The following is a 21,045-nucleotide window of genomic DNA, read 5'->3' on the forward strand; positions in this document are numbered from 1 at the left end:
ACACAGTATAGTTTTTGTAATATTTTGTAAGTTGGGTTCGCACAGACTCTGGGATGTAGAGTCAACTTATTTCCTCACCACGGTGCAGAAATTAAACAGCTGTGTAAAGGTCATTTTACTTGCTTTTCCTTGGCCCCCCGATTTCTGAAGCAGACGACCGTGCCCACGATGCCCCCGGCAGGCAGGGCGACGCGCCAGCCAGAAATCAGCATCAGGTTTCCTCCGGATGGAGTCTGGCGATCAGGTAGCTCTTTCAAGGGGCACCTGACAACTTCCCAGCCTGGCCTTGAGAATGGAGAGCTCTGACAACAGGGTAGCACAGAAAAGGAGTTCTAGGCTCTTCTGCAGGTGAGGTTTGGGGGAGGGGGCGCTGCAGATTTTCACAAGTGAAAAAAAAAATCCACGCAGTCTTTTTGGCTTATTTATATAAATGCCAGTGACCTACACTGGGATTTGGGCCCCTCCTTGACTGAAGACGCCAGACGGTGAAAAACAGAATTCAGGAAATAATGTAGCCATTTAAATCTCAGGACCTTTTTCTGTCGTAACTTGACACATCTATAAAGGAACGTCACCTTGGTATTCCTCAATTTCTCGAGACTTCTGTCACGTAGTAAGGACTTAGGTCGTCCCATTGGGGAGAGATAAGACTGCCCAGGAGGACTGGACCCCGGTCACAGGGTAAGCTCTGGCTGGAATCTGAGCCGCTCAGATTCCAAGGAAATGAAGCCTCTGCATCTGGGAAGGGTCCTCATTTCAGAGGAGATCCCCAAATGGGAAACCCCGCGTCTGTCTGCAAGGAGAGGACTCCTGTCCCTGTACCACCGATTCCTAAATGAACAGGATTTATGTGGAAATGCGTCCTGAACCCTGAAAGATCCCACTTTGTTCCCTTAACTTGATCCCTTCAGAGATGCTGTCAGGTCAGATGCAGAGCCCCGGGACTATGCGGTCACTGCCTAACTTCATCCTCTTCCATGCCTCCCCCTGTGCCGGCCCGCCAGCTCTCCAGACTGTGTGCTAACCACTCCCGGTATGCCAGGCCCCGACCGGGGATGAGCAGGGAGACCCCGAAAGTTAACGTGACCTTGGTTTCTGTATCTTTTTGAGTAGCCCACAAAACCGTATCTCCTAGTTGTCCCGGAACACCTCCCGTCCCCAGGCGGGCAGACTACCAGCCGCTGCTCAGACGCGTCCGTCTCATCGCCCACTGTGGTGCCCGGTGTCCTTCGCCTGACGTGTCCCGTAGCCACGGGCTCTCCTTTTTTCCCTCCTCACTCCTATTTGAAGAACCGAGAAAGGAAGTTACTTTAAGCGGTATGTCTTTTTTCCCCTAATTTTGTTATTTATACGCCACAGACGCCTACCATAACGTAGCTACAGACTTACGTAACGTGCCGGATCCCAGTGTGTTGGACTAGACGGCGGGGTATAACTAAAATCTAAAGGGGAGACTTAGAAGTTACAGCTTTTTAAAAAACTTTAAAAGAAGTTACAGCTTTTTCCTTGAAATTATGATCAGCCCAGAAAAACAGAGCGGTTCAGTTTACATCAGAGGTGTAGCCACGACCATTGACAAGGATCTCCGCAGTAACGCAGAAAACAATACTTTGGGAGGCAAGGAATTCTCTATTATTTCTAAAAAATTCTATGACCTTCATATGTAGTTCCTAAGGGTGTTTCAGTGTCCACGACTGTCCAGTCCCCATATAGAGACCCAGCATTTTTCCCAAGGTCCTAGATCGGCAATTTCCTAGTCTGTCGCCAGATTATAAAGGGCCACCTCACTGGGTTTTGTCCAATACCTTGGTGAGGGAAGCAGGAAAGGGGGAAATATCACATAACCTAGTTGGTCTTAAACATTTGGGTCTTCATTAAAAGTAATTCATCCACAGCCAGTGCCTAAGATTTACCTGGCCTTACCTTACAGTAGTGGGGCTTCAGACGTGGACCAAACCAAATCTGCTTTCACAGAACTCACATTTATTCTAAATAAATGTGTAAAATGCCAGGGCGCCTGGGTGACTCGGTCGATTGAGCGTCCAACTTCTGCTCAGGTCATGATCTCACGGCTTGTGAGTTCAAGCCCCGCATTGGGCTCTGTGCTGACAGCTCAGCCTGGAGCCTGCTTCGGATTCTGTCTCCCTCTCTCTCTACCCCCCCGCCCCCCCCCGGTGGTTCTCTCTCTCAAATATAAATAAACATGAAAAAATTTTTTAAATGTGTAAAATGCTGAGCGATGGTATTTTAAATAACACTAAAATAGCACAGATGGCTTGTGGGAAACCCCACCTAGGGGCTGCCCTGCCAATGCAAATCAGATGGCCAGAAACACCTTTCTCAGGAGAGGGTCCGTTTCCAAACAGAGACTGAAGGAATGAACTAAGTAGATACCTGGGAGGAGAACTTTCCAGGCAGAGGGTGTGGCCTGGAAGCATTTGGCTGAGACAGAAGCATTTGGCCGTTCTAGGAACACCCGCTGGAGCTCGGTGAGTGGTAGGAGAGGTCAGACGGCTGGAAAACATTCACATTCACGCGGGGCCTGCCTGGCCTTGGGACGATTTGGCATTTTATTCAGAATGAGACGGTACGTCACTGGAGGCTACTGAGCAGGGGAGGGACGTGATTTTGGTTATGTTTTAAAATGGTCACCGGGGCACCTGGGTGGCTCAGCCGGTTAAAAGTCCGACTTCAGCTCAGGTCATGATCTCACGGTTCGTGGGTTCAGACCCCGTGTCGGGCTCTGTGCTGACAGCTCAGAGCCTAGAACCTGCCTGGATTCTGTGTCTCCCTCTCTCTCTGCCCCTCCCCTGCTCATGCTCTCTCAAAATAAATAAACATTAAAAAAATTAAAAACGAATAAATAAAAGAGTCACTTGCTGTGATGTAGGGAAGAGACTGCAGGGTCGAAAGTACCAGAAGAGTCGAGCGGGACACTACTCCAAGAAGTCCAGCTAAGGGCTGATGGCAACTTGGACAAAACCGTAGCAGTGAGTGGTAGGAAGCGGTTGAGGCCGTATTTTGAAAACAGACCGGTTTGCTGACGGTGTGGACGTGGAAGCGTGAGAGAAAGAAACCAGAACGGCTCTCAGGGCTTTGGCTCGTGTAACCCGCAGAAAGAAGCTGCGGTGTTCTGAGCCGGAGGTCGCCAGAGAGGGCGCGGGTTCACACGAGGGGTGACGAATCAGAATTCAGTTTTGGAACTTGTTTAAACCTGGTAAACCCCCCCCCACACACACACACAAAATACAAGAGCGTACAAAGAACACATCTGTACAGCCAGCAGCCCCTCTCAACCCCCTTCCAGTCACAACCTCGCTCTTCCCCAAAGGTAGCCACCGTCCTGCGTTCTAATACCATAGAGAAGTTTCACCGGTTTTTGCTCTTTGCTCCTACAAACTCGCAAAGCGGGAGGCTTCCGTGACTAGCTTTTTAAACTCAGACCGTGCGTGTGAGGCTCACAGCTGCAAGGACCTATGCACGTAGCACCGTCTCTCCGTCCTACCACAGACGCATCGTTCCGACCATTTCCAGCGCGAGGCAATTCCGAATAATGCCACTAGTGACATTCGTACGTGTCTTCTGTGCACGTGTACCCATCTGTTTGAACACCTAGGAGTGAAATTATGGCGTCATGGGGGGGGACACGCGTTCAACTTCAGTAGACACCGCCAAACCACTCGCCAAAGAGGAACAATCTCCCCTCCGCCACGCAGTAAGTTTCTGTTGCTCTGCATCTTTGCCAGCATTTGCATTTGTGTGTTTAATTTTAGCGATCGGGGCCAAGTGTTGCTTCGGATCCTTTAGACATCCAGGTGTAGACTTCCAGTAGGCTGCCGGGGAGGCAAGTCAGGAGCACGAAGGAGGGAAGTGCACTCTCTCCACGGCCTACGGTGTACATTTAAGATCGTGGGACTGGACGGGCTGGCTTAGAAGGAGAGCAGAGAGAAGAGTTCCGAGGACGGGGCCCTTACGAATCAGAAAGGTGAGACCCATGCGGAAGGCAGGCAGCAGGTGAGGCGGGATAGTGAAGGAGCGCAGTACACGGAAGCCACACGCAAACTGTCTCAAGGCGAAGACGGCCGACTGGGTCTCCCTCGAGGCTGATCTAAGATGAAGGCTGAGCACGTCAGGTTCGGCAGTAACGAGATCAGCGTTGCTCTTAAGAGCAGCTCTGGCAGACTAAAACCTGATTGGACGGGGGTTCGCAGACTAGGAAGGAAACGGTTGGAGAAAGCCAAGTCTGGGCACTTGAGTCTTGCTACGATGCGAAGAGAAAATCGGGGTAGTTGCCGGAAGAGGGTACCGAGTGGATGAGATCTCCCGGGACGTTGGAACGCTGCCGAGGCCGAACCAGTGATGATCTGGAGAGGAGTCGCGACGCGGCGAAGCCCTGAAGGGAGGGGGAGCGGGCTGACCTCAAGGCAGGAGGGAACACGGGGTCCTTGGCCGTGGCTGCCGGCAGGCTGGTGGAGGCACGATGTGGAAGCGCTCCCCCGACCGCTCCCGCCGCTTCGTCGAATTGGGTCCTCGGCTGAGCCTGAGCAGTGCGTGAAGTAAGGAGAGGCCTAAGGAAAGGAGGGCAGGAGAGGGGGGACTGACCTCACTGAGGAAAGGCGGGGCTGGAGGGCAACGGACAGTCCCTTTGAGGAATCTGGCCGTGAACGTCAAATGAGACCAGTCACCATCCCGGAGTTTCCTTTAGCCGTGGTCTGCTGTTCTGTTCCGCTGCAGGGGGGCAGGGATGGAATAAGCCAGAAACCGGATTTAACCGGGAGTTTTCTAGGAGAGTCTGACCCAACAGAAGGTTAAGAAAACAAGGGAGGTCGTGAGAGACAGCTTATAATAATGGCTCGTGGAATTTAAGCGGGGAATGGAGAGAGGGAAGCAAAGATAAATCCATAGGTCTCACTGTCTGAGGTTTTGTTGGGGTTGAAAAAATTAAAGTGACACTACTAGAGGGAGGAAGCTGAAAGGGTAGGAAGGAGATGGCAGTCAGGCCGCAGCTGCTCGAAATGGGGTTTCCGAGGAGTGTACTCACTGGTAAGGACACAAGGTCCAGAGTGTGACCGTGGGTGCAGATGTCGGAGGAGGAAGGGAAAACGGGCTGCGGGAGGAGAGGAGGGCCGGGCGTTAGATGGGTGGCCTGCACGTGCATTAAAAGCCCCAAGGAGAACGGTCCCGGGAAGAGCGAGGCAGGTGCCGTATCCTCCGGCGGATGAGGGAGTGACCTGGGGTCGGCGGAGGACCTCAAGGAGAGGTTGTGGGTGGCCGACTCCCTTGCTTCGATGGCAGGTGTCCTGGTGGAGCTGGGGATTCCAGGGAAGAGGCAGAAATGACGGCCTGTAACAGGCGACGAGGACCAAGCAGGACACCTACCCCACCTCCGGGCCGGTAAGTCTGCGTGCGTGAGAGCTGCATGGGAAGGAGAGCAAGGAGGAGAAGGAAAAAGAGCCAGAATTATCCGAAGAGTTGTTTTCAGAGTCTGACGCATTTTCTTGTCAAGTCTCTCACTGTGACAAATGCAAATGAGAAAGTAGATTGGATCATTTGGAAACCTGTTTTTTAATGATTGTTTGTTTTGAGAGCGAGCGAGCTGGGGAGGGGCAGGGAGAGAGAATCCAAGCAGGTTCTGCGCTGTCGGGGCAGAGCGTGATGTGGGGCTCGATCTCACGGTTGGTGAGATCATGACCGGAGCCAAAATCAAGAGTCTAATGCTTAACTGACTGAGCCACCCAGGCACCCTGACAATTTGGGAACATTTTGAATCGAGACTAACTAGTGACCACAGAGCCTCACAGTGCACAAGCCCCTGGGCGCAGCACCCCAGACCGTAGGCACTCAGTATGCATAACCGAGTGACTGGCTGAAAGTGAAGCCGGGGAGGAGAGGGGTCCGTACTCATCTTCACGACCCTATGTTCACGTTTTGGAGGAAAAATAACCACGGCCCAAGCCCCCAGGTCAATTACAGCGTCCAGGCGGAGAGAAGAGGAGGGGGAACGGAAGAAAACAGGGGCACAGGGCCCATGACGGAATGGGCTGGGAGCTGGGGGGACTTGGAGAGGCAGAGTGACGACGTGGGGCGATCCGCAGGTCCCACAACCTTCTGAATCACACAACCAATGCCCTCCGCACAAATTTCACATTTCTCCCACACCTTCGTTTTCTGATAGCAATGCTTTCCTCCACAGATCTGACCGCCAGGAGAGAACGCGATGTTCGCGCTCATTACAGAGTCCGGTCCTCATCACAGCTGCACTTTTGTTAATACGTTAGCGTCCTGTTTTATACGAGTCTCAAATGAGCGATCTGACTTGCGATGGTCAATGTATGTTCTGGCGCACCTGGGCTCAGACGCTTGGGACCAGGCCCTGGACAATGACGGCGGCGATAATAATCACCATTTATTAAAAAGCATCATGCCAGGCCACTTAACATGCATTATCCCATTTTTTAAAACTACAGGCCTAGAAGGTCTGCGTTGCTACACCTGCTTTTACAGATGATAAAACAAATTTAAACAGTAAAGTAACTTTTCTGTCAAGTATATAGAAAGTGGTGGAATGAGCATTCAAATTCTGTCCTGGCTTGGTTCCAAGTCCGTATTTTTCCACCTCGTTGCGAAGCCTAAGAGTAAGTCACCAAAAGTGATGCTACCCTCTGGGTGTTGAGTTGACCGGGTCCCCTCCAATGGCAAGAGTACATAGTGGCGCCCCTCTTGCCATCTCTGTCACAGCTTTATGCACTCAGAGTTCCAGCTCTGGCATTTTCCTTGTCAGGGGACACCTGGGGAGGCTCGGTGGGTTAAACGTCTGCCTCCTGATTTTGGCTCAGGTCATCATCTCACGGTTCGTGAGTTCGAGCCCCATATCGGGTTCTGTGCTGACGGTGTGGAGCCTGCCTGGGATTCTCTCTCTCCTTCCCTCTCTCTCAAAATAAACTTAAAAAAAAAGTTCCCCCCCAAAACACAAGCTAAATCTCTAAAAAAAAAAAAAAAAAAAAGACAATAACAACTTTTGATGAAGCTCCTTGTCAAAAGCTTTTGAAAACATAAACCACAGGGGCTCTGGGGGGCTCAGTCATTTATGCGTCTGACTCTTGATTTCGGGTCAGGTCATGATCTCCTGGTTTTGTAGCTCGAACCCCGTGTCAGGTTCTGTGTAGATCCTGCTTGGGATTTTTTCTCTCCCTCTCTCTCCTTCTGCCTCTCCCATGCTCGCACTCTCTCTCTCTCTCTAAATAATTAAAAAAAAAAAAAAAAAAGGAAATGTAAATCACGTCATCATCATCATCAAGGCAAACTTCTTCACTGGATCAGTGTCCCAGAGGACTGCCAATGTACCTTCAATTAAAAGTTAACAAACAAATGATCAGTACTGTCTTTTTTTTTTTTTTTTTTATGTTTTACTTATTCTTGAGAGAGAGCATGAGCGAGGGAGGGGCAGAGAGAGCGAGCGGGACACAGAATCCGAAGCAGGCTGCAGGCTCTGAGCTGCCAGCACAGAGCCCAATGTGGGGCTCAAACCCACAAGCGGTGAGATCACGACCTGAGCCAAAGTCGGACACTCAACAGACTGAGCCACCCAGGCGCCCCACGATCAGTACTGTTTAAATGAACATGATGATCATGAAGCAATGGATAGAAGGTAGCATTACTATTTAAACCTGAAATTAAACATCCTGACCATCAATGGAACTTCAGGTTGCCAACCTCTCTGTACATCACAGAGCTACAGGATTGTTAAATGGATGCTGTTACGCTTCCTAAAACCGATTGTTAGGCACCTCAGCCACTTGTCACCACCTTTCAACAGAGCGTCCCTTCAGTGGAATCAGACCGATTCATTCAAAATCAATGTGCCATATGTGCATCAGACAGAAACCAATGCGTAACCGATTTGCTGAAAAAAATCAATTCATCCATTTTACCAAAAACGTATTTCACTATAAAGTTATAATTGCGTGAAGTAGGAAAAAAATAGGTAATGACAAAAGTGAAAGCATTGGATACATGAATTCTAATATTTTTTAAAGATTTTTGTAACATTTCAGCTGGGCAATTTTCACTTTTCTAGCATAAAAAATGTTCATGTTGAAAAAAATCAATTTGGGGAAATAAAGATAAGGTAGTTTCATTTCCTACCCTGTTATACAAAAAAGACTGGACTCGGTGACCCCAAAACTTGGGTACAGGATTCCTACTCTACGTGTGAGAGACACGGGTCATCTCTTTGCTGAGAGACAACGCGGGGTGGGGGGATACTTCTCCAGCTTTACACCGTGCAGCTGATTCTGAAGGTCTGGAGAAGGTCTCAATGCTGCTAGCAATCTGCTGGTGGCCAGGGTACAATCTAGGAGAGTCACTAGAGTGCCGTCTTCAGTATGAAATAAAGTACTGGCTGTGAGTGGCCAGAAAAGCAAAGTAAGAGCTACCACCTCATTTGCAACATTGACGGAATAATGGCAAAACTTTCCAGAGACCGGCAAAATGGAAAATGACACTGGAAAATGTGAAAGAACTCAAAAGGCGCCCCCGATCTCCTCACACGTAGGCTGTTCCAGTGTGTAAACTCAGTTGCCGGAAGCACGCCTGTGAGGAGCGGAGACTGCACAAGGACAGAGGGGAGAGGGGTCCGGTGGCCTCTGCTCCGTGGCCCGGATCTCCCCACGGCTGTCGCTCCTTATCCCTCATGACGGCAGCAAACGTGTGTCCCAAAACACGGCCACAGCGATGTCGCTGTCAACCCCCCCCCCCCAAAGCCTGCTCGCCCCAACCCCCCCCACCCCCCCCCAGCTGGGTGCCCCGGTGGCTGCCGTGGGCAGGACTCGGCGGAGGGTCACAGACGTGGCTCCCTGCTCTAGGGACCCCCTCCCGGCTGCCGCCACCCTGGGAACCGCAGTCCGTCCCCGCACCATCCTCTGTGACCCGCGCTGCGAGCGGGGGGCCAGCGCCTTCCTGGCAGACTTCGACACCCTACTCCGTCTCATCCCCCTGCGGTCCCTGCGGCCGGGCAGCCGGGCAGGACGGCGGAAACGGCACTCAGCGTCACCCTGTCCTCGGCCACGGTCCTCCGTCCTGCACGCCGCTGCACATCCACTCTCGCCTCCCGCCACGTGAAAGGTCTCCCGGAAAGTTCTCGGCCCTCCACGCAGAGGCCGCCTGCGACGGGGCCTTCCGGGTTTGGATGACCGGGCTGTGACGGCAGGTGGAATGTGTGCAAAGCGCACAACCCCCGCGGGACCGCGGCTCAGTGTGGGGCCACCTCGGCCCCCCCCCCCAACCCCCCGCCGCCCCAACCCCACATAGCAGCCCCTCCCGTGCTGTTTCGGACCCCGGGGGCCTGGGTGCTCTCCCCAGGGCGCCTCGTTCTCTGGAGTGAAACCCTTTCCTCCTGCCCCGGTGCACCTGCGGGGTCCCCTGCCCCTGGGGCGACCGCACTACCCGCGTCCCGGCAGAACACGGCCGGCTCTCAGCCAGCACTCGTCACGCCTGCGCGGCAGGACTCAACCGCCCGCCTGCAGGAGTTCTGGCTGCGCGACAAGAACATTCTGGAGAACGGAGCTCCCGCCCGCGGGCTGGGAGGGAACAGGCCGCGCCGGAACCACGCACCCCCACCTGCCCCCTGCTCCTTCCTGTGTCCTAGTGTGTGCGGGCTGCGGGGCGTCGCCCGTCGTTAAAGGCTTCAGAAATCTGGCAGGACAAACTAGTGCTGAACAAACACCGACCCATTAACTTTTCCCTCTAGGCTGCAATTGCTACATTTTCGCGGGGGTCAGATCTCCTTCCCGCGACGGCAGAGGGGTTCCCAGGGAAGATCGTCTGCTGCGACAAGGGAAAGGTCAGAGAACTTTCTCTCTCTGGATCTGTCCCTGTAAACAGGTGTGGGGAGGACGGAGAGGGGGACCAGCGGGAGTGACCTCACGACGGGATGGGACCTGTGTTCCGGACACCGTCCTGGTCACACCCTCCACCTCAGACGGGCTTCCAGGTGCTTGAGGCACGGCTAGGCCCACCCCTGAACCCAGGGGACTCATCCCGGTGGGGACCGGCAAGAAAGCGTCCGTGACCCTGCCGCACGTGGCCAGACGCGAGACAAGGCCGGACAGGCGGCGTTGGCTCTCGGGCGCACCGCTCGCGGAAGAGGACGGTGACCACGCATGTGCGGGGAGAGCACTCGGACGGCAAACGACAAGCGCGGGAAACGGAGGCTTGGAGGCGGAGCCAGTTGAGGCGGCCTTTGCCAAGGCTGCAGCGGCCAGCTCACAGGTGAATGAGGCCAGTGAGAGCCGCAGGAGAGGAAGCAGCAGGGCTGGGCGATCAGCTAAGTGCAGGAAGAAGGGGCAGGGGAGAGTCGGAGCCCACACCGACACCGTATGCACCGAGATGGCAGGACGGACGGTGACGGAAGGGGAGGGCGTCACCCGGCATTTGGGTGGGACAGTTCCCGCTGTGCCAGAGCGCCCCGCGCACTTGAGGGTGCTTATCACCACAGACTCCTGCCACTAAATCCAAGGAATGCTCCCCAGTCACCGTGACCGCCAAAATGCCCTCTTAAGGGCTGGGGACACCACTTGACAGAGTAGCCAGTGTAAAAACCTGGGTTGAAGATGACGAGTTCCTTTTCAGAGATTACTCTGTGGCACAACAGAATCCTGGTCTGGAAACACGTGGGGAAATAGCTGGAAATGCAGGTCTTGACCATGAGCAAGGCTCTCGAGGGGAGACACAGACCGGAAACTCAGACTGAATGGTTTCAGCTGCACAGAAAGCGAAAAGGGGCCAGAGGAAAGATGCCAGAGACAACACTTTGGGAATGTCCACGGTCAAGAACAGAAGAGTCAAAGAAAGAGATAAAGCGAGTCAGAGCACTAGGAGGGTCAAAGCTCGGAGAGGCTGGCTGAGGACACTGCCGGGCAAGATCGCGGGTGTTGGAGAAGGCCGCCTCCTGAACGAGTGGGACCAGGAAGCGAACAGCTAGCAATCAGGAGCTAGTGAAACCCACAGAAAATTGAAGCTTGGGGATAGGTAAAAATAGTCACATGGCTCAGAAATCACAGAAATATAAAAAAATAGATTTAAAAATGTGTCGCTCCCACCTCTGTCCTCCACCTGTCTAGAAGTCCCTTTCAAGTAACCGCTTTGAATTTTTTTTAATATTTATTTTTGAGAGAGAGAGACAGATAGACAACACAAGTGGGGGAGGGAGAGAGAGAGGGAGACACAGAATCCAAAGCAGGCTCCGGGCTCCAAGCTGTCAGCCCAGAACCCGATGCAGGGCTCGAACTCACAAACTGAGATCATGACTTGAGCTGAAGTCGGATGCTCAGCTGACCGAGCCGCCCAGGCACCCGTCACGTAACTACTTTAATTAATTTGTGCACCCTTCCAGAGTTCTGGTGCAGATAAAAGCAAATATAAATTCATATTCTTGTTTCAATTCTTTTTTAACACAGAATGTTATCCACCTGGCTTTTTTTCATTCAAATATATATTCTGCAGATCTTTCCACATAGAGAGTATCTTCACTTTTTTTTTTTTATAGTATTGCATCATTCTCTTCAGAGAAACAGAACCTATAGATATAGATGATATATAGATTTAGATACAGAGAAATAGAGATTTTTTTTTTAACTGGCTCATGCAATTGTGGGAGCTGACAAGTTGAAAGTCCATAAGGCAGGCCAGCAGTTTGGGATCCAGATAAGAGCTGATGTTTCTGTCTTGAGTCCAAAAATCCCAAGAGGGAGCCTGCAGGCTGGAAACTCAAGCAAGATTTCGGTGTTACAGTCGTGAGGCAGAATTCCTTCTGCTCCGGGAAATGTCAGGTTTTGTCCTAAGGCCTACAACTGATTGAGTGAGGCCCACCCACATTCTGGAGGGTTACCAACTTTACTAAATATCACATCTACAAAATGCCTTCACAGAAACATCTAGCGTTTGACCGAACGACTCAGCACCATAGCCTGGCCAAGTTCACACACCAAATGAACCATCACCAGCCGCAGCGTTTCGCCACATGGACGGCTGGAATTTATCTGACCAATTCCATGGACATTTAGGTCCTTTTCAATTTTTTGCTATTACAAACTACTCGGTGAATTACCTCGTACGTATGTCATTTAAAACGCGTGCAGATGCGTGCAACTGTCAGATGCGGCCCAACTCCCCTCGGCCGCGCTGCCTACCGGCAACATGAGACTCTTTCCCCACCGCCTTGACAAGGACTCTGCCGTCAGACCCGGGGATCTCTGCCAGTCTGACCGATGAAAAAGGTCCCTCCGTGTAGTTTTTATTCTCCTCGTCTGTGAGCAGAGAGAGTCGAATTTCAAGGGAATGGGTCAGATTTTAGGGGCCAGGGAGCCAGTGGGTGATGGTAAGTGTACGACTGAAGAAACAGCAGTCTAAGGGGACAGAAATGTGCCAACCTTAGGACAGAACTGGCTTGCTGGCTGGAGTAAGTAGCACGTGGGTTGGTGAAGATGTTTTTAAATAGAAGAGCCCCACTAGACTTGTTGAAAGTGATAACGAGATGAGTCACCGGAGAGACCGACCGAAAACTGAGGCGAGCAGGAGAGCGGAGTCACGAGGAGACACAGAGAACGACAGCTGGGACGCGTGGCGGCCGGGGCCCAGCGGTGGGTGTGGAAAGCGTGGCGGACAGCAGGCCGTGGGCGGGGAGCAGCCGGCAGGCCCCTTGTGAAGGCACAGGGGGAGGAGAACTTTCGGAACAAGAATTAAAAAGGGAAGGCTCGGAGTCACCGGTGGGCGAGGAGAAGCACACGCGGCAGATGCCCACCGCCCACAGGCCCGGGGACTCCTGCCCGCCGACACCCCCCGGCTCCAGACAGAAGGCCAAGGTTTGCCCGATGATTCATCCATGTGGACGCTGAGATTCAACAAATATTTACTGAGCATTTACCCGGCGAGGCACCCTGATGTCACTCGGAATGAAATGAGACCGGGAAATGGAGCAGAAGGCTATAAGCCAGACGCCAAAGTCACGTGTGTCTGAGAGGCCAGGAGGAGACGGGGGAACGTGAAGGTGAAAGGCATGTTCTGGGAAGAGCGGAGACTTACTTTGGTCTCACAAGTACCGTGGAAAACCTGTGAGAAGATGGGTCCCAGGAAAAGAAATCACTGAGCATCAGAGAGAGGACTGGAGGTGACATCTGTTCGTTTGCGCAGCGGTCACGGGGTGACTTAAACACGAGGCAGGAGAGTGGACCTCATTGTCCCAAAAAGAATCCTTGGTACACATAAAAATTATTACAGAAAATTTCAAATAGACACGGAACAGTACAGTGAACTCCAGCGTATCCCTCACTCAGCTTCCATGATGCCAACCTTGTTTAGCCATCACCTCACCTCCTCCTTCCCCACTTTTATTTATTCCTGGGGTATTTTTTTGAGTATTTATTTTTGGGAGAGTGCAAGTGGGGGAGGGGCAGAGAGAGGGGGCCAGAACCCACTCTGAGCTGACAGCCGGACTCACCAACTGTGAGATCCTGACCTGAGCCAAAGTCTATGCTCAGCCAACTGAGCCATCCAGGCGCCCCTCCGGGAGTATTTTTAAGACCCAGATACTCTATGACTTGTACCTCTTAACCCACAAAGGGCTTTTTCTTCCTTTGAAACATAACCATGATACCATTACCACAACTAATAAAATAATTTTATAAAGTTGTTTTGAGAAGACCTGACTGAAGCATTTGCTAGGGGTTCCAAATAAAAACACTGGTGCTTAGAAACCCTGAAAAGAAATGCTGATACAGGGCAGGTCTTTGACAGTACTATGAAAAATTCCAATGTCAACTATTAACACTGGTGGACGTTCAAGATGAATATGTAAACACTTTGTTACATAGAAACCAAAACTTTTTTGTTATGTGTCGAGACGTATATTTACATACACATCTCCATACCTAGCATGTGCAGGTATAAACACATTGATATGGGGGGCGGGGCTGAAATAACAATTACTAATATCTGAGTGACGGGACAAGTGTTTATTTTCTGCTTTTCATCCCTTAACGCTTCTCGGCCAGTGTGGAGGGGGTCGAGGAAGGGCGGCGGGGCCGGTGCTGGGGGAAGGATCGTGGCCCCCTTGGGCAGGATTAAGTGAAGGACTCCTCTTCAGTCTCCCAGTCCACAAATCAGAAATGCAGACGAACAGATAGGAGGCACAGAGAGTACATGTTAAACGAATAAAGAGAAGGGGGAAAGGGAAAGCTTCACTCTGACTTATCTTGTGAGAAGCAGCAGCCACAGATTCAGGGTGCCTCCCCAGAGAGGCCCAGCAGCACCTCCCCGGCACCTGGCGAGCTGCCGCCCACCCGACACCCGCAGACTCCCCCGCGGGAAGCCAGTGACGTCCCGCAGGGCCCAAGACTTCCGGGAAATGGAGTCTGGGAGCCGGGACGATGCGGGGGCTTCTGGGAACTGTAGTTCGCAGCTGTGGGTTCAGGGCAGGCCGGGAGGGGCTCCGGCCGCCGGGACCCAGCTCGGCCTTGCGCGGAGGCCACCTCCACTTCGGAGAAGGGACGCGAGGCTCCCCGCGTTCTCACCTGTCGTTACCGTTGGTGAAGGCTGCGTGTCCCCTGGCTGCACACGAAAGCAAGCTCCGGTATACCGAAGTTCCTGGGAGATCAGCTTTGCCGCCCTTGTCTGACAACAGACCCGTGCCTCCCAGTGCCTCTGCGCAGCAGCAGCGACAGGGTAGGACCAAGAGGCTGAGACCACCGCGTGTCTGCTACTCTGGGAAACTTTACCAGGAAGAACAAACCTGACCTACAACTTTTCAGCCTGAGATTGTGGGGAAGAAGGGTCACATGAAGGAACACATCCTAAAGCAGAGGTCGAAGCCAGTTCTCATTGCTTTCCCAGGGAAATTTAGGATTAAGGTAGATAAAACCACAAAGTCCTCTGGGAATATCAAAGAGGTGGTGAGTGGTGGAGTTTTTTGTTTCAGAGTCTGATAGGAAGATATGGCTAACAGAAAGATGAGATTCGAGAGAAGGCGAAATCCGTCTCCAAAGGGTGAAAGGCGAAGAGCAGACATCTCGGAAGAGAACTCTGAAGAAGGCTGGGGAAAACGAACGTCTCTCTTGCTTCAGCACCAGGTGCCAGCGGAATGCATGGGACCTCTGTGACGTCACCCCCATATCAGGCCACGCAGACCACTTCTCTCCCTTTAGGCTCTGCCATGTGCCATTATAGTCTAGGAAACTCGTAAAAAAAAAACAAATGCTGAGTTGCCTCTGATGGTTCCGGGGAAGGAACAACAAAATTACCAAATCTTACTTTGCAAAGATGCATTTCCTTGCAGGGAGGCGTGGTAGAAGAGAAGTGCTTGCTCCCCAGGCCCAGACTACCTAGGTTCAAGGCCCGGCTCTAGTTTACTTGCTGTGTGACCTTGATTAAATTACTAGCCCCTACTTCAGTTTCCTCATGTTTAAAATATGGGTAATGTCAGGGATGGGTTTTTTTATTTATTTTTGAGACAGACGGAGAACAAGCAGGGGAGGGCAGAGAGAGGGAGAGAATCTCAAGTAGGCTCCACTCTGTCAGCACAGAGCCTGACATAGGGCTTGAAGTCACAGACGTGAGATCATGACCTGACCCAAAATCAAGAGTCCGGTGCTTAACTGACTAAGCTACCCACATGCCCCATGGACATCCTTCTTGGGGTTCAATAGATTCAGTAAATTCACGTGAAGTTTTAGAACAGCGGCTTACAGATAAATAATGTCAGCCATCTCCTTATTGTTACAAGTTATTAAATAAGATCTGAGTATTTTTTAAGTGCCTCCACGTTTTAAATTTCTTATCAGAGCAGTCTGGTGGGATAAGTGGAAATGAAGAACAGACTCATGCGAAGTAGCTGACTTTTGTTCAGGGAGTAAGTAGCATTGCTGGGGCTGGAAGCCTCATCTCCTGGAATTCTTTTGACCACCACCACATGCCGTCCCTGTTCACGGCCTTCTAGCTTGTATCTATGAAGCCACAGTGATCCTGGACACACCTCAGAGTCAAGTAAGGGGTTGGGCATTCAGGCAGTCCTCAATTTATGAAAAGAAACTGACCCCTGCAAGGGCTAGAGAGAAATTTCTGAGTCCTAAGGTGATCTCTGCCTGTTTCAAAATATCTAAGGAGAATGTTAAGTTCATTATTTACTTTGGTGTATACAGTATGGGATTACTGACAGACACCTCTATGGAAAAGTAAACTGGCAGCACACTGAATTACTCGGTTGTCATCTCCCTCCACACCAGAGGAAGCCTCATTCCAAAACCCTGCTGACCTTAGAATGGCAGCTACAGATGCTGACTGCTCTAAGAAAGTGTTGGGTTCTCACGTCCACAACTCAGAAAACACCTTTCCCACATTGTTATGATGGTTGGTGAGTCAAACACATCAGGGATGTTATTCACTGCATAAGCTTTAAGATTAAAAAAAAATTTTTTTACTGTTTATTTTTTGAGAGAGACAGAGCGTGAGGGGATGAGGGGCAGAGAGAGAGAGAGAGAGACAGAATCTCGCCAGCAGTGAGATCATGACCTGAGCCGAAGTCGGACTCAACCAACTGAGCCACCCAGGTGCCCAGCATTTAAGATTTGACCTAGCACCCTAACTGCCAAGATTTCCTAGGAAAAATAGTTTCTAAGTTGCTGGCCTCTAGGATTTAATTTGTGGATAAAAGGGAAATTCATTTTGGTGTGGCAGTGACTGAGGCCGGGAGACCCTCGTTTATCTATTTGACAGGTATTTCTGGAACGACTACCGTGCGCCAAGCACTGTTTTGTAGCTGTGGGCACAAAGGTGAACGGGAGAGACAAATTACCTGCCCTCATGTCTGATTCGGTCAGGAGGACAGGCTTTCATCAAAGAATCACGTAAGCTAGAAATTGTGAAGGAGCAAAATGACGTAGTCTGGGAAGTCACTGGAAGCTCCCAGAGGAGGGGACAGCTGAGCTGAAAGCTCACCGATAAGGAGCACATAGAAGGTTGTACTGATCATACTTTCTTATTTTCCGGATTCTCCCTCCACCCGCTGTTTTCTCCAAGCTGTGGCATTTGGAACCTCAGAGCCTGGAGAGGGACTGTCCCCTCCCAGGATTAGCCACTTCCTAGTGACCGCAGACACCTTTCCCCACACAGCTTATCTTTCCTACATAAACCGAGCAACCTAGAGCCCACTGTGGCCTCCCACCTACCCCGTGGCTCGCTCTCAGCCACCGCAGGTACGAGACAACTCAGGACGGCCCCTCCGCTCCCCCACTGGAAATAATTCAAATTAGCCAATTCTAAACCTGCCTTCCCTCCTCTGCCTGTTCTGTTCCACAGGAAACACGAACAAAGCTGTTGCCCACATTTTCCTCCCACCTCTTCAGCCTCCAGACCGACCATGGGCCTCCCCGCCGTGGCCAGGCCTGCCACTTGGAGCCTGCTCCTGGAGATATCTGTGAATAACAAACTCTTTTCAAAGGCAACCACCTGATCTCTTGGTGTCACTGTACCTGAATAACAAGACCTACCTTTTAAAACAATAGGCAAAGAAAACAAGGAAGGGTTTTGAGGCAGAGGGGCTAAGACAGGTGAGCACCTCTGAAAACCCAGGAGAAGCCCAGAGCTTCAGGAGCACAGTGGCCTGAGAGGGTAGGAAGAAGCTGGAGAGGTTAACAAGGGTCTCTACAGACGGTGGGGGCCATGTTTAGAATGCTGATCTTTGGGGGCGCCTGGGTAGCTCAGTCGGTTAAGCGTCTGACTTCAGCTCAGGTCATGATCTCACAGTTCATGAGTTCGAGCCCTGCATCACAGCACAGAGCCTGGAGCCTCCTTCAGATTCCGTGCCTCCCCCTCTCTCTCCCCCTCCCCTGCTTACACCTGTCTCTCTCTCAAAAATAAACATTAAAAAAATGTTGTTAATTCAAGAATGTTGATCTTTATTCAGATTGAAAACGGATTTCTGTTGGTGGAAAAGCAAACTGGTGCAGCCACTCTATGGAGTATGGAGGTTCCTCAAAAAGTTACAAATAAACTACCCAACGATCCAGCAATTGCACTACTAGGTATTTATCCAAAGAATACAAAAATAAAGATTCGAAGGGGCACATGCATCCCAATGTTTATAGCGGCATTACTGACAACAGTCAAAGTATGGAAAGAGCCCAAATGTCCATCGACTGATGAATGGATAAAGATGTGGCATATTACTCAGCCATCAAAAAGAATGAAATCTTTGCAATCACGTGGATTCAGCTAGAATTACGCTAAGAGAAATAAGCCAGTCAAGGAAAGGCAAATACCATATGACTTCACTCATATGTGGAATTTAGGGAACAAAAACCAATGAACATATGGGAAATGGGGGAAAGAGAGAGGGAGACAAACCATAAGCGACTCTTAACAATAGAAACCAACTGAGGGTTGATGGAGGGAGGTGGGTGGGGAATGGGCTAGATGGGTGATGGGTATCAGGAGGGCACCTGTTGTGATGAGCACAGGGTATTGTATGTAAGTGATGACATCACTGAATTCTACTCCTGAAACCAATGCTACACTGTATGTTAATGAACTAGAATTTAAATAAAAATTTGAAAAAAAACAATACAAAACTGTGAAGTTTTGTGAAGCAGGGAAGTTTTTTTGTGTGTCTCACGTCCACCAAATACAGCTGGATCAACATTTAACCATCCTGCACACCTAGAAAACTGACTTGAGGATTAACACAACAGTCTGCACAACCGGAACCACAGAACTCAGCAGGTATGCCGTGCAGTGTTTAACTGGGGGAGAGAGAAGCCACAGAGGGCAGGGAGCTGTTTTTGCTTGTGGAGAAAGGACAGAGACAGGGGGTGGGAAAAGCACCTCCCAATGAAAGCAGCTGGAGAGAAAGTGGAAGAGTGGAAACAGCCCCACAGACGGAACCAAAAAGGGAGAAATGAGAAAGGAGAGGGCTTAAATTTCATGGAGACTCTATAAAGGGGGAGCGCAGAGTCTGAAACTCCGCAGTTTGATACGTGGAGGTGCTCTGGTGGGAAGGGCGAATCCCAGGAGCAGAGTGAAGTCCGGGGGTCTTTGGGCCACACAGGGAGAGGTGGTGTCCCTGCTGGGAGGACATCTGATAGAGGCTTTGTGGCCTCCCCACAGGCAAAGGCCCCAGTGGACCCGGGAGAACAACCACATTCGCTGGTGCTGGAACAAGGTCCTTGGGGGTGAAGCCTGACGCCAGATGTGTGCTGTGATTTTCCATAATCCCTGAAAGGCTGAAACGCTGCTGCTACACAGTCTTGTGTGCTTTTTCTGGGGCAGGCTGGCACCCAGCGGCAATCTCTGGGCATCGGCAAAAGCACGGTCCCGCGAACGTTCCTGGGTGCAGCTGGCACCTGGCCACTGCTCGGTGAGACCCTCCTACAGAGGATCTGAGCAGGTACAAGCCGCAGTCCCTCAGAAATAGGAGGTCGGGAAACAGCCGCATCAAAGATAAAACTCAGGAGGGAGATGCTGCCTGGGGCTCGGTCAGGACAGTGTAAAAGCAGGGAGTGGATGGAAGCCAGAGAGAAAGGATCTCTGCTGCGTGACTGCTGATCAGGAAGAACAGAGTTCTGACACTAGAGACCGGGTAGCTAGGTGATGCCATTTTTGCCCCAATTGTGCATGAGCATACACACCTACAAGCACCACAACAATCCACCCCAGTAGGCTAGAAGCGCCATCTAGTGGAGAACGGAGCCGGTACACTAAGGCCGCCCAACTGGGCCAACCTTGCTTTTCAGGAACACAGATCTCTCTGCCAGCTTAGTTTAGGGACTATAAAGCACTTCATAGTTTGACTTCTAGGGGAAAACAAAGTAATGTCAATCGTATTTCAGTCTGTTCGCTGGTCCATCTATTCAATTTTTTCTTTATCTTTTTCATTCTTTTTTCTTGAATTCATAAAGAAAACATTTATTTTTATTTTCAATTTTTATTAAAAATATTTTTATTTTTTCTACTATATTTTTTATTTCTGTGTAAATTTTTTTCAAAGTCTATTTTACTTCCATCATTTCATTTTATTCTATTTCAGCGTACTCATTTTTTCAAATTTTCAAGCGATTTCTTTTTTTTTTCCTTTCTCCTGTTTTCTCTAGTCTATCAAGCCGCTTTCAACACCCAGACCAAAACACACCTAGGATCTAGCACTATTTATTTGATTTGTGTGTGTCGGGGGTGGGGAGGTTGTTTTTAATTTTTTAATTTTAATTTTTTTTAATCTCAATTTTTTAATTTTAATTTTTTAACTTTAACGTTTTTTACCTCGTTAATTCCGTTTCTCCCTCCAAAATGATGAAACAAAGGAATTCACCCCAAAAGAAAGAGCAGGAAGAAATGACAGCAACACAGATACAAGCAAGATACGTGAACCAGAATTTAGAATCACGATAAGAATACTAGCTAGAGTCGAAAATAGATTAGAATCCCTTTCTGTGAAGATAAAAGAAGTAAAAGCTAGTCAGGATAAAATAAAAAAATGCTATAACTGAGCTGCAATCACAGAGGCAAGAATGGATGAGGCAGGGCATAGAATCAGCGATATGGAGGACAAATTTATAGAGACTAATGAAGCACAAAAAAAGACTGATACTAAGGCAAAAGAGCATGATTTAAGAATCAGTGACTCATTAAAAAGGAACAACATCAGAATCATGGTCCCAGAAGAGGGAGAGAAAAAGGGGTAGAAGGGTTATGTGAGCAAACCATAGTGGAAAACTTTCCTTACCTGGGGAAAGACACAGACATCAAAATCCAGAAGGCACAGAGGGCTCCCATTAGGTTCAACAAAAACCATCAACAAGGCATATCATAGTCAAATCCACAAAATACTCAGGCAAGGAAAGAATCATGAAAGCAGCAAGGGGAAAAAAGTCCTTAATCTACTAGGGAAGACAGATCAGGTGTGCAGCAGACCTATTCACAGAAACGTGGCCTGCCAGAAAGGAGAGGCAGGATATATTCAATGTGCTGAATCAGAAAAATATGCAGCCAAGAATTCATTATCCA

General features: G+C 50.3%; 1 protein-coding gene across 1 annotated transcript in view; it reads left to right on the plus strand.

The window, feature by feature from the left end:
• The window catches only part of LOC109252608 (histone H2B type 1-C/E/F/G/I), a 490,736-nt gene that overhangs the window by 243,363 nt on the left and 226,328 nt on the right, over positions 1-21,045 (plus strand). The gene's annotated exons all lie outside the window — the stretch shown is intronic.

This window comes from Panthera pardus, unplaced genomic scaffold (genome assembly GCF_024362965.1).
Source record: "Panthera pardus isolate Hobbes unplaced genomic scaffold, ASM2436296v1 HiC_scaffold_17, whole genome shotgun sequence".
NCBI lineage: Eukaryota > Metazoa > Chordata > Mammalia > Carnivora > Felidae > Panthera > Panthera pardus.